The 13434-nt window shown below is 41.8% G+C and overlaps 1 protein-coding gene and 1 long non-coding RNA gene across 3 annotated transcripts in view; both read right to left on the bottom strand.

Annotated features, from left to right (window-relative positions):
* The window catches only part of LOC139966851 (ras-related protein Rab-27A-like), an 85847-nt gene that overhangs the window by 21649 nt on the left and 50764 nt on the right, over positions 1-13434 (bottom strand). The gene's annotated exons all lie outside the window — the stretch shown is intronic.
* LOC139966852 (uncharacterized) lies at positions 3781-8578 on the bottom strand. The gene is made up of 2 exons (XR_011792783.1): positions 7260-8578; positions 3781-7213 (listed from the first exon to the last, which is right to left on the bottom strand). It is a non-coding gene; the product is annotated as an uncharacterized lncRNA (long non-coding RNA).

The raw sequence follows: 13434 nt of genomic DNA, 5'->3' as shown, positions 1-13434 counted from the left end.
GTCACCGGGCAAGAAAGTCAAGGCCCGGTTCTTGGCAATAAGGGCCGGTCTGGAACCGTCCTCGCCCCATGGCCCTCGAATCTGATGTGGTTCTGTTTGGTTGTTAGGGCTTGGAGGTAACTCCTTCACGCTGACGCTACCGCAATGACGAAGAGTGTTTTCTTTGTAAGAGCAGCCAGGGAAGCGTTCCCCGTTGATTCGTACAGCGGCCCTGCCAGGGCATGCAGCACTGCTGAGAGCCCCGCAGAGGGGGCTAACTGTCTGACTCGTGGACGGCGATTAGCCATGCCTTTGGTGAGCTGGTCAATGTCTGGGCTAATGCCCAGCGTGGAGCCGTCTGGAAAACCAGACGTCCCCGTCTGGGGCCTGCGTGTGGGACCTGCGGCCTGGGACCCGGGGTCCGGAGGGAGCCACTAGGATGAATTTACCCTTGGAGCTGCGAATCTTCCTCAGTATCTGGCTGATCATGCCAAAGGGGGGGGGAAGAATTTAGACCTCTGGTCCGTCTCAAGGCAGGGACCTGGCGCTATGTGGAAGGCTGCAGGTGGGACCGCCTGTTACAAAAGATGGGCAGCCCATTGTTGCCCTTTGTCGTAAGCAGGTCTATCAGAGGTATGCCGAACATGTGGAAAAACCTACCGCATATTCCTTGCGAAGGGTTCGCTCGTCGGGGTCGAGTTGTCCCCTGGGCAGAGCATCGGCCCTCACACTCTCCTTTCTGGCTATATGGGAGACCCATAGGGCCGTGCCAGATTCTGCAGCTGTGGTGAGGGTCTCCCATGCCAGACGGCACAGTCTCTCTGCCCTGGTGCCACCCTGTCTATTGATGTAGCTACTGTGCAGTATGCCACCACCATCGTGTTGTCTGAGAGGATGGTGATCAAAGTGCCCTGTACTTGGGCTTGGGAGGGCTCCAGAGAGCCCCAACCCCACAGTCCTGAGAGCGAGGCGGAAGTACATGAAACCTGGTTATCTTTGCAAATAGGGTGTTGAGGCCGATCCTTTGCCCTGCTGACGCCACTGTGGTGCAGGAAAGTGGTTTCTCTGTATATGCTGCTAAAGAAGTCAAGGACAGTGGCCTGTATGATGACCTTGTTAGCGCCTGCAATACAGCAGCACTCGCAGTACTGCTTGCAGTACCACAGTACCGCTGATGACCCCTTTAGTTATCAACCAGTTGCAATCAGAAAACCTCTGAAGAAAAGTACTGCCTTGATGATGTAGACCTAAGCTGTACCCTGTAGGGAGGTTTCATGGAGGTTCTTTCCATGAAAAATAATATTAATAATAATATTGAGGGTTGAACTGCGCCGGCCTATCTATCGATAACGAAGCCAGAGGCGCTAGCAATATTACCCTTCTCAAAAATAACCTGTTAAACAGAGAGAAATCCCTCCTGGATGGAAAGACGCAATGGAGATAAAGTGCCTTGCCCAAGGAAACAACAGAATGATCTGGCCAGGACTAAAACCTGCAAGCCTTAGATCACCAGTACACTGCCTACACTGCTTGACCACAGTGCTCTCCAAAAATTGAGTACTGAATGGATAGTTTGCTTCATCAGAGTCTTAATCAATGCTACAGCTGCTATGTGGCTTTTACAACTACAGTTTACAACTACAGTATATGTATGTATTTGTGTATGTAATTTAGATCATCCTGCAAGTAGGAACTTGTGAAGAAGCCTCATTGGCTTATCAAAGCCGCAAGCTGACCAAAGTCAGTCTCGTACATTCATATTTAATGTCCATGACTATGAATTGTCAACAGCTCTGTAACTGGACAACATACATTAATCTTGGGGTGACTTGAACCGGGGACCTTTTGATTGGAAGGCACCGGGTTTAACCACTGAGCTAACTAAGCTACAGCCCTACTCACCAGGAACAAACTCCCAACAGAGGATGTGTAGGGTGGGTTTGTGGAAATTCCACCTCATAAATCCTGGCTGTTTAACGGAGTCCAGGGAGTTACTCAGCAAACACAAAGGCGTTACTAAATGTTTAGTCTTTTGCTATGATAGCGTTATTAGAGGTGTAAGAAATATGTTACCGAAACCCTTTAGGGGCTATTATTTCAAAACAATTTCCGTTAAGACATTAATATAACATTAATATAACGTAATATCTCATAGACATCTTATGTCAACGTTTTATCAACACCACATTTAACGTAATAAACACGTATTGAATGTTATGATAACGTACCCGTTACTTCTCAAATCTCTTCCTGTCGAGATGTGTCCATTTCGTAGTGCAGTAAAGGTTTCCAGCTTCCTATTGAAACCACCTAGCGCCTAGGCTAGTCAAGACTAGGCCATCAGGTGCTACGAAATGCAACTCTGCTTAAGATGTCGGAACATCGAACATTGCTCATGAAGCGCATGCTGTATGTTCGGAGCGTGTTAGCGCTTGTAACTTGCTGGGGTTGTATCCTACCACTTTTCAACTTACTAACGCGTTTGTCTTGGTAATTCACCAAAGAAATAGGAAGAAAGGCTTATTCCATAGGATCGCTCACGTAGTCGATAGCTCGTTGCGGTAAAAGTTGAGCTTACACGTGTCAAGCCAGGTGGCTGCTTGGCCCCCCCTCCTCTCTTAACAAATGTGCCACGTTGTACCTTTTTTTTTTTTTTTTTCTGGCAGTTTGCCAAGGATCTATGAGCGTTATGTTTCCTGGCACTTTGCCAAGTCTCGAGAAAGTTCTCTTCCTAGCAGTTTGCCAAGGTTTTAAAGTAAACGGAATACTGTACGTCATGAGAACCGATTTGAAACCCCTCAGTCTTACGCATTTTAACATGTTCTGGAAGTGGGTTCACCAGTGTTTTAAACGACAGTGTTTTTAAACACAAGTAAGATTTTAACCTAGGCAAATGGCGATGAATTATGATTAGAGAGGAGTATAATTAGCGAGGAGAATATGACCCCTGAGTGTCTGCAGGTACTCGATAAATAAACACACATTTGGGATGTGTAGTGGTAGCGGTGTTTTCCCGCAAATGATTCGAACCTGTCGTCGCCGCTCAAGCTGCTAGTTCCGGGGGGGGGGGGACACTCCCCCTATTCTGGGAAGCGGGAGTAACCGTCCTCTGTAACCCCGAAATCTAGGGGTTGCGATCGCTCCTCGGCACCGATGTCTGTGTTCGGTGTCTGGGGATAGGTATTTCTCCCTTTGCCGTGGGAACCTGGCTCGGGGCTGGTTCTCTTTTCGGATTGGGCGCTTGCCCCTGCTACCCCGTTCTGGGGGCCCGGCATTGGTAATCTCATCGGTTCCCGGCCTCAGGACCGGCCGCGGCTCCGGTTAGGGGGTCTGCGGGCCGGGCTTCTGCACCTGCTACCCCGTTCTGGGGGCCTAGCAGTTGTTAATCTTGTTGTAAATGTTGTTGTAGTTGTAAATGTTATTGTAAATGTCGCAGTTGTAAATGTTGTTACTCTCGTAGGCTCCCGACTTCGGGACCAGTTTTGGATCCCGTTTGGAGATCTGCGGACCGGGCTTCTGCCCCTGCGCCCCTGTTCTCGTCGGGCCCGGGCCCTCCGGAGCCAATCTCTGAGGACCCAGCAGTCGATTGTATAGCTCTGGTTCCCGGCTCCGGGGGCGGTCTCGGATCTGGAGTGAAACCTCGGTTCTGCCTTCCCTTCGAGTCTCGCCGGACCCGGGGTCTCGCCGGACCCGGGGCCTCGCCGGACCCAGGCTCCCGGAGCCCGTCTCTGTGTGCGTACCACGCCGGGTACCACCACGCCGGTACTCCTCGACCCGGACATTCTGTCCTTTCCGGTGGGATTTTTTTTTTTTTTTTTTTTTTTTTAATATTTTTTTTTTTTTTCTCGCCGGACCCGGGCTCCCGGAGCCTGCTATGGGACCGGCTCCGTTTCAGCGACCCCTCGGTCGTACTCTCTCTCTCGGACCCGAGCTCTCCGTGGCCTGTAGCCCGCGCTCCATGGGTCTCTCTTGCTGCGACCCGGACTGAGACGTTGCCTCTAGCCCGGCCGAGCCGTGCCTCTTCTCAAGAGGTCTTTTCTTGGCGGGAGCCTTGCTCCTGCCCTTCCCTCTGGCCGTAATCAACCGGACGTCGCCGGGACCGTTAGGGGTACTCTTTGCTGCGACCCGGACTGAGACGTTGCCTCTAGCCCGGCCGAGCCGTGCCTCTTCTCAAGAGGTCTTTTCTTGGCGGGAGCCTTGCTCCTGCCCTTCCCTCTGGCCGTAATCAACCGGACGTCGCCGGGACCGTTAGGGGTACTCTTTCTCTCTCTCTCCACCTCTCCTTCGGCCCTCTCCTGGCCACTTTCCTCCACCTCTCTCACCACTTCTCCCTCCTCCTCTCTCTCTCTCTCTCTTGTCTCTCCTATATCTTTTTCTGGGGCACCGATGGCCTAAGGAATCAAGTCCAGCCTGCCCTAAAGCTTGCTTCTTAGACTCGTAAGCCACTGGTCTATCTAGTGCCACTGGGCTGGCGAAAAATTTATGCAGACCAGGCGTGGGTCCCGTCTGGTGTAGGTTCTACACTTAGGACAGAAATCGTGTTCGACCCAGGTTCTGCCTGGCCGAAACATCGAGTAGTTAAAAAGCTTTAGCTGGTTACGAGACAAACTAAACGCTCGAATTAAGGAAAGACTAACTCTTAAGCTTACGGAAAAATGCAAACTAACAAGAGAACGGGAGATAACGGGAGGTACATAACGGTGAGTAGAGGTACGTAGCGTAACCTAGCAACGGCAAAATACGAAAAACGCTACGAAGTGGCCTAACAAAATCAACACAAGCTGAAAAAGAACATGAGAGAGCGAAATACAGAAGAAGAAATCGTGAATAGAAATACAATGTAGACATGCTATGAACATGAAAATACAACGACACGCCTATAGCGTGGGGAAGGGAAAATGGCGGGAAACCTAGGCAGTTCGCGGAACTGCTACCCCCGCAAAAAACCTAAGGGCGGAAACGCACTAGGAATAAAAACAGTCCCCAAAACCCTCCCTTTCAACAAAAAAGGATACTTATCGGGCTGGAAAGGACTGCAATACTCCTAAGAATCCGAGGAAAGAAACTTCCAAAGATCGCTAAAGAAAACCAAGACGAAATCCAAGGGAAATATATCCACAAGAAATTCACGTGAAGACACTTTTAATGGTAGAATGAGTAGTGAGGAGTGACCGAGGGGGGGGTTCGGTCATAGAGGGCGCACAGTGTTATTATTTTACCAGGACTTTATAGGCACGGTAGAATGAGGTGCTAAGGTTGTGAGGAGACAGGTAAGCGAGGAGCGAAGTAAATACCGCCCCATCACCGCCCCACCCCGGTCTAGTAGTATGGAAACAGATCACCATAGAGTACTGTATGATATTGTGACGTCTCTCCCAGGCCAATCAACGTATAGTTTAGTCAGCTCCTAGGTACCACACAAATCAATACCGCCCCATCACCGCCCCACCCCGGTCTAGTAGTATGGAAACAGATCACCATAGAGTACTGTATGATATTGTGACGTCTCTCCCAGGCCAGTCAACGTATAGTTCAGTCAGTTCCTAGGTACCACACAAATCAATAGACAGACACAAACACAGGTTTCATATGACATATTTATAATACATTGCAGGTTTGTGGATGCAAAAATAGTGTTGGATTACATACATTGCTGCCCTGCTGTTGATATGAAGTTTAATGCAGCATTTTAGATTTATTACAATTGATAAAAAGTTGGATCATAAATCCTGGCAGTGCCAGGCTTGAACAGAACAGCTCAGGATAAATATACAGTGATGTGAATGACTTTCCTATGATTTGTCAAGTTAATATTTCATCTGTTTTTATGATCTTTTTCATATTATATTGTTGGGATAATTCTGTGTTTATTACAGTCAAATTTAAGCTTCGACCTTTCCAGCTTGCTGCCCTAAAAGCTCAATAGATATAACATCGTTCTATGCAATTTTCATATTAATATTCATTATTTTTATTGATTTATCTGTCGTTAAAATTTTGAGCAGAATAAAATTTGCCAGTTTTTTTTAACGAGTCTGTAGATTCTACAAACTTCAATCAAAATTTGCAAGCCCTGCCCAACAGATCGTGCACCAATCAAACCTCTCTCTTTTCTTTACGACCGTTAGGCCTATCTTACTTTCGCTTTCGTGGCTAGCCTAGCTGTGTTAGGGTCTCTTGAATGGTATCTTTCTTTCGGTCTTACCGATGAAGCTTGCCATATTGTGTCATTTCCTTCTACTGCAATAAATAAACAGGTATTTTCAGACGTTTCCTCCGTGGAATTGGGTAAAAAATGTGGACCATACAAGTACATACATAGGTTTCATTTGTGTAATGAGCATGCTGATATGGACGGTCGCAGTGATTTTCGGTAAGTTCCGGCCATAAGGGCAACAGAAATTAAATTTCTTTCAGTTGCGACAGCTTTTCTCCATTAAACCCACCTGGTTAGGATGCATTTAGAAAAAGTAACACCGAATCTTCTTCGGAAGTTTGTTTTCCGAAATTCATCAGCAAACATGTATTGAGACTTTACTGTAAGTACCTGCTATTCACACACAATGTTTACACCATACTACACATCCTTATGCATTAAGTGTGTATCCAAACCATCTTATTCTCAATCTTAAGTATCTGTTTGGCCCATATATGACATATGTCTACTTAAGTATTAATAGAATCCTTGAGATGTCAGAAGCAATACTTAATCATGCAAAATGAAGGTCATTCTAAAGGATAGTTGTGTATGACATCTTCACAGGTAACTATTTCAAGCATCATCTCCATTACTGATCATGAGTCGCTGATGTTCACTACTTGTTGAAAGTATATTGAAATGTGTACTACTTTGTGAAGATACTTCTGTATCCCTAGAAAGGTTAGAAGTTACTACTGTATCCCTAGAAAGGTGCACTACTTTGTGAAGTTACTACTGTATCCCAAGAAAGGTGTACTACGTAGGGAAGTTACTACCGTATCACTAGAAAGGTGTACTTCTTTGTGAAGTTCTGTATCCCTAGAAAGGTGACCTTCTTTGTGAACTTCTGTATCCCTAAGAAAGGTGTACTACTTTCATAGTGAAGTTACTACTGTATCCCTAGAAAGGTGTACTTCTTTGTGAACTTCTGTATCCCTAGAAAGGACATACTACTTTGTGAAGTTACTACTGTATCCCTAGAAAGGACATACTACTTTGTGAAGTTACTTCTGTATCCCTAGAAAGGTGTACTACCTTGTGAAGTTACTATAAAGTCTGTATCCCTAGAAAGGTGTACTACTTTGTGAAGTTACTAAGTACTGTATCCCTAGAAAGGCAAACTACCTTATGAAGTTACTTCTGTATCCCAAGAGAGGTGAGAAGTTACTGTATTTCTGTATCCCAAGACATAAACAGTCATGAACAGATGAACCTTGACCTAGCCTAATTTGCATATAAGATGAAAATTACTGTACATGTGTTCTTCTCAGTATCAGGAATTTATGTTTAACCTACATCATGTACATTTGTATGTATGTATGTATTTTAGATCCTTCTGCAAACAGGAACTCGCGAAGAAGCCATCATTGGCTTATCAAAGCCGCAAGCTAACCGAAGTCAGACTCTTAGATTCATATTTAACGTCCATGATTATGAATTGTCAACAACTCTGTAACTAGACGACATACATTAATCTTGGAGTGACTTGAACTCAGGACCTTATGATTGAAAGGCACCGGTGTTAACCACTGAGCTAACACTCCTTACACTCCCGCTAACACTCCAGATCCATCTATGTCAATTATGTGAACTCTTGGTTAAATAGCACGGTAATCTTGCCATGTTTTTATGAACACTAAGATCGGTTTAAACCGAAGGGGGTGGTTTGAAATGTTTGTATTGCAGACAGTGCTGAGTAACTATGGAAATCAACTGAGATTTAAATGCAAAATGTTGACAGTTTTTCAGTAATGACATTTAAAACGTCACTTAACTGAATACAAAATCAAAGCAATTGTTTCGCGCATGCATTTCACATCTGTCCGGTAAAATACACATCACTACAAATTAAAGTAACAACGTACAGAATGTTTACAGCAGTCAGAAACACACTGTCTCTAACTCACTGTCTCTAAAAGTACACCAATAACACAAATCGACTTCCCATTAATATTCTTGATTCTGTTCATCTCTTTAAAAAAAAAAAAAAGAAGTCCAACAGGAGAAAATTTCCTGGAAATGTGGCTTACTTGACACTTACAATTTTCTGGACTGTAAGTTTTTTTTCATTGAGCTGTTAAATGTAAGTTAATTTGAAGGTATAAAGAGGTGACAAGGATGACAAGAACCTGTCAAGTTGTTATATGTAATTAAGAATGTTATCAAATTTCTTACATCTCCAACAAATACCACAGAAATTTATAGAGATACAAAAGAAAATCTTGTCACATTGTTACAACAACATGAACGGTTACCTAGATGTAATGCATTGCAGCTACAATGTAGCTGGTTAGGTCTTCAGACTAATACTAACCTCATAATCTACGTACAGCAATTAATACTCCATGACAAAGATGTGCTCAGTAAGAACATTCCAATTAAATGGAATCATGAAAGGTTTTTTTTAACAATCAAAGAAACGTGTATATGGGGGGGGGGGGGGGGGGAGATGGGTGGGAGAAGGATGGAAGGTAATTTTTCATTGTAATAAGTAAGATGTCCTAACCATTTATGACAACTTGTGATCCGCAATCCAAAACTGCATTGTACAGTGCACTAAGTAAATACTGTAAAGGAGTAGCTGTCCTCTGAAATTGGGCCTGGGCCTGAAAACCAAACAACTTGATCCACTCTCAAACCGGGTCCTTACTTCAAGACTGTACCCGTATGTTATATCAATTGAGCACTATGAGCCCCTTAGGAAGGAAACATATGCTGAACATGACCTTAGCCAATAGGCTGAGGAGGGAAATTAAGATAACAGTAGGCCTCATGGGCCTATGCTTAGGCAGCCTACAGTAATTGCTAATAATAATGAGAAGACTGTACCTCATCTTGCATCATTGCAGGGCAATGTATCTTGTCCATACAGAGGTTCCATGCTAGTGGCCTTCCAGTTATTGATTCTTTTTTTTTATAAAAGATAGAACCTAGGCACAAGAAGCTGAACAACTTGATTCATTAATAGAAACAAAGCCATGAGATAGATCTACAGAGAATGGTACATACACACTATATATGTACAGTACATGTAGTATAAGAGTACAGTGTATGTTGTAGTGTATTACAGTATACACAGCAAAGGACAATTTGAAACACCTGCAACATCATGAATATTCAAGTATGTATTCACTTCTCCAAATGTACTCATGAATATTAGATTTTCACTTTACTTAACACACATGAATAGTTTCAGTATTCACTTCACCTAATAACCTACTGAATATTCAACTTTTCACTCATGCATATTCTAGAAGTATTTTAATTAACATAAATAAATATATTTATGGGAGGACAATGAAATCACTCTAAGAGGAATGACATACCAATGGTCCTTCTTGTTGCTTTAAGAACTAGGACTACAAATCTAGTAATACAGCTGCATTCACTAGATCTATCTTAAGGAGGGTTAAATTATGTTTTATTATGTTACTTTTTAGCATATAGTTGTGGGCAATATTAATGATCTTTAGTAACATTGACAACAACATACAAATGAACCCCAAGCAGCCACCCATATACAGACTTACTGTACTTATTCAGTACTTGCATTCTTGGTATTTATGATATTTAATGTAAAGGTTGAGAAATACAAACAGGAAATTAAAACTGACTTGACTGCTACAATTGTTTAACTTGTGAAATTGTGGGAAGGTGGGGGGGGGGGAGGGGATGTGGACTTCCAAACAATGATGTAGAAGGGAAGAAAAAAATTGTCAAAACTTCTCCAATCCACTAACTTGAAAATTGATATGAACAATTGTAGTTTAGTAGTTGGCTGAAAGTGCTCATTCTTTTGGACTTTCTACTAGCACACTTTGGTGTATTCAAGTTGGTTTCACTTTAATATAGCATTGCACACACTATGTAATTCCATCAATATAACCTTCACTTAAATATCAAGCATGCAGTAACTCAATAATTCTGTCCACACTACTTTACATCACATGACAGAATCTTTCTAAGATAATGACATAAGCATATGACTTGATGGGGGGGGGGGGGTGATATCCAGGAAAACAACTTTTGACAGCAGCAGAAGATGAATTTATTCTCGTCAGGAAGGAATCAAAGAAGGCTGACATTTTTTTGGTATATAATTATTATTGATGAGTTGGATATGATGTAAGATGAGGAGGGCTAACCTTGTCTAATATGAGCTGATAATGTTAGTCATCACTGGCTCATAAATTGAATTACATCCACTAATGGAACACTCTGCAAGATAAAACCAGCTTCAGATATATGTCATGCACAGACCTGATCAAGCAAATTTACATTTTGGCATCGATGCTGTCTACTCTAAACAGATTATGCACCATGTGATTAATGTGCTGCAGGTGGTTGTTACATTAGGAAGTGCCCTTAATGCAATTACATCTTCAATAAATAGTGCTTCTTATGACATCATGAGACACAGAACTTGTAGATCAACTGCTGTGTCTACATGTGTAAACTATGAAGTATCATTAATGTGTCACTTTATGGTATTTTTTAGGCACATCAACATGTTGTATCGGATGTATCTGCAGGCATATGTTGTTGTTATCAGGTAATATAAACTACTGTGTTACCATGGTATCATTAGTCATAGTGGTAGGTTGATGTGTCTACTGTAGATGTATCTTCACACTGTGTAAGTTGATGTAATTATTAAGTAATTAACTAATGTGTATTAAACTATGGTATTACTATAGTCTCAGCAGCTTGATATGTCTAGATTTGTCTTAACAATGTGTGTGTATGTTGATGTAACTAGTAGAACATTAACTAATGTGTTACTATGGTATTGTCATAGTCTCAGCAGCTTGCTATGTCTATAGATTTGTCTTAACATTGTGTGTGTTTGTGTTGAAGTAATTATTAAGTAACATTAATTACTGTATTACTATGGTATTGTTATAGTCTCAGCAGCTTGCTATGTCTATATAGATTTGTCTTAACACTGTGTGTATGTTTGTGTTGAAGTAATTATTAAGTAACATTAACTACTGTATTTCTATGGTATTGTTATAGTCTCAGCAGCTTGCTATGTCTAAATGTATCTTGACAGTGTGTATGTTGATCTAACTATTAAGTAACATTAACTTATGTATTACTATGGTATTGTCATAGTCTCAGCAGCTTGCTATGTCTATATAGATTTGTCTTAACACTGTGTGTATGTTTGTGTTGAAGTAATTATTAAGTAACATTAACTACTGTATTTCTATGGTATTGTTATAGTCTCAGCAGCTTGCTATGTCTAAATGTATCTTGACAGTGTGTAATATGTATGTTGATCTAACTATTACATAACATTAACTTATGTATTACTATGGTATCTTTGGACACATTAGCTTATTGTGTCTCGATGTATCTCCACACTGCAGTGGATGTTGATATAATTAAGGAATATTAAACTACTGTGTTACTATGGTATCATTAGTCCTACTGGTAGGTTGATGTGTATAGATGTGTCTTAACGTTTTGTATGCTGATGTTTTAATAAATAAAATATTTACAGTGTTACTATGGTGTTGTTAGTTGCATTATAGGATGGTAGGGCTGCGAATTAAAGAAGAAACTTCACTTATATATTAATGAATTTAAGGTGTTTCTTTAGTCGAGTTAGTTTGTGTACCCAAGGTACATTGTCAGTTTCATGTACCTTCAAAGGCAATTCCATAACCGAAATAACCCACTAGGTGGTGTCATCTTGGTGTACAGTAATAGCCAGTCACTACTTCCATGTGGAGCACATTTTTAGAGTTTTTCAGGGACAAACTGATTCCACATGTACAGTAGGTATACTGTATACAAAGTTTGGGAGAGTTCGATTACAAATCATTCATGCAGAGTGTTTTGAATTCTCAAACAGACAAGTGGGTGGCAATGGCACATGGGAAAATATGAACTGTCAAAACCTCCCTGAAGTTAAAAACTTGATAAGGAAACATGTAGATAAACACAATATTCTCAATATGACAGATACAGGTAGTGTTACGAAAGTGAAATAAAGTGTAAGAGTTAGAAGATAGGATGGATAGAGAGAAAGAGAGGTTCCTGGGGATATACTGAATAGTAATGAGTTTACAAGTAAGCTATGATAACAAACCCATTATAAGGTGTCCTGAAGAGGAGAACACGACTCCCCAAACGCCATAAATAAAGTGGGCAGCTTAAAGGCCCCATCTAATGGGAAAACAAGGCCTGCGTGCAAATATGGTAACAGAAGGTATCCTGAAGCGGTGCCTGTACAAAAACCTTATCAAGCATGAATGATAACACTGTACAAACCAACATAAACGACAACACTGTACAAACCAACATGAACGATAACACTGAACAAACCAACATGAACAATAACACTGTACAAACCAACATGACTATAACACTGTACAAAGCCAACAAAGGTTAAAGGATACTGCAACAGTGTTCCAAGAAGCTGGAGGCAAATAATGAACGCGACAAAATCTGGTAAAAAAAACTAACCACCATAACGCAAACAGGATGAAAACCAAGGACAAATGTCTGCAGTCAAAATCACATATTAAGTCTTCCGAATGGTAGATTCGACAGGTACTGTAGATAAATTAGGCCGTACCCCTGATGTGATAGTGCTAAAACAATAGTCTGGTTTAGGTGGATAGGTCAGTGCATGTTTATGTAAAGACAGAGACAGGTAACAGAGAAGCGAATTAAATCACAAATTAACCATTCATCTATTAGATGAATAGCTAACTTGTACTTAATTAGTCACTGTTCATCTATGTAGTCATCTGCTCACTCTCCCATTGAGACCGTCACATTAACGGCACTACAAATTACAGTTGGATTCGGACATCTCCCAGAAGCCCTACACACAACACATTTGACATCAACGCATGACGATACCGAGCGTTTGGAAACATTTCCAAGAAGAGACGGCAACATCTGCCATCCATCAAGAGGCATCCAGACACGTTCAACTGAACACGTAATTATTGGTGAAGCGATGAGAGATTAGTTTCAAATTTACGGCAACATTCGTTTAATAAAGGGAGTATAAATGGAAACGGCAAGACACATCCACTTGATGTGCAGTGAGAACTGCCTTCCCTATGTACACAAAGATTCTTATAAAATTAGTGAGAGAGAGAGAGTGATCATGTTGTGGGGAGACAGGTAAGCAAGTCAGCAAAGTACAGGAAGTATAATGCTGTTTTATACATATTCATGTAAGGAGCAGCCAATCAAAAGTAGTTAAAACTTAATCACACTTTAGAGGTCAAAAT

Source organism: Apostichopus japonicus, chromosome 4 (assembly GCF_037975245.1).
Source record: "Apostichopus japonicus isolate 1M-3 chromosome 4, ASM3797524v1, whole genome shotgun sequence".
In the NCBI taxonomy this organism is placed as follows: domain Eukaryota; kingdom Metazoa; phylum Echinodermata; class Holothuroidea; order Aspidochirotida; family Stichopodidae; genus Apostichopus; species Apostichopus japonicus.
The sequence above is the reverse complement of the archived record's forward strand: the minus strand, read 5'-3'. Positions and strand labels throughout refer to the sequence as shown.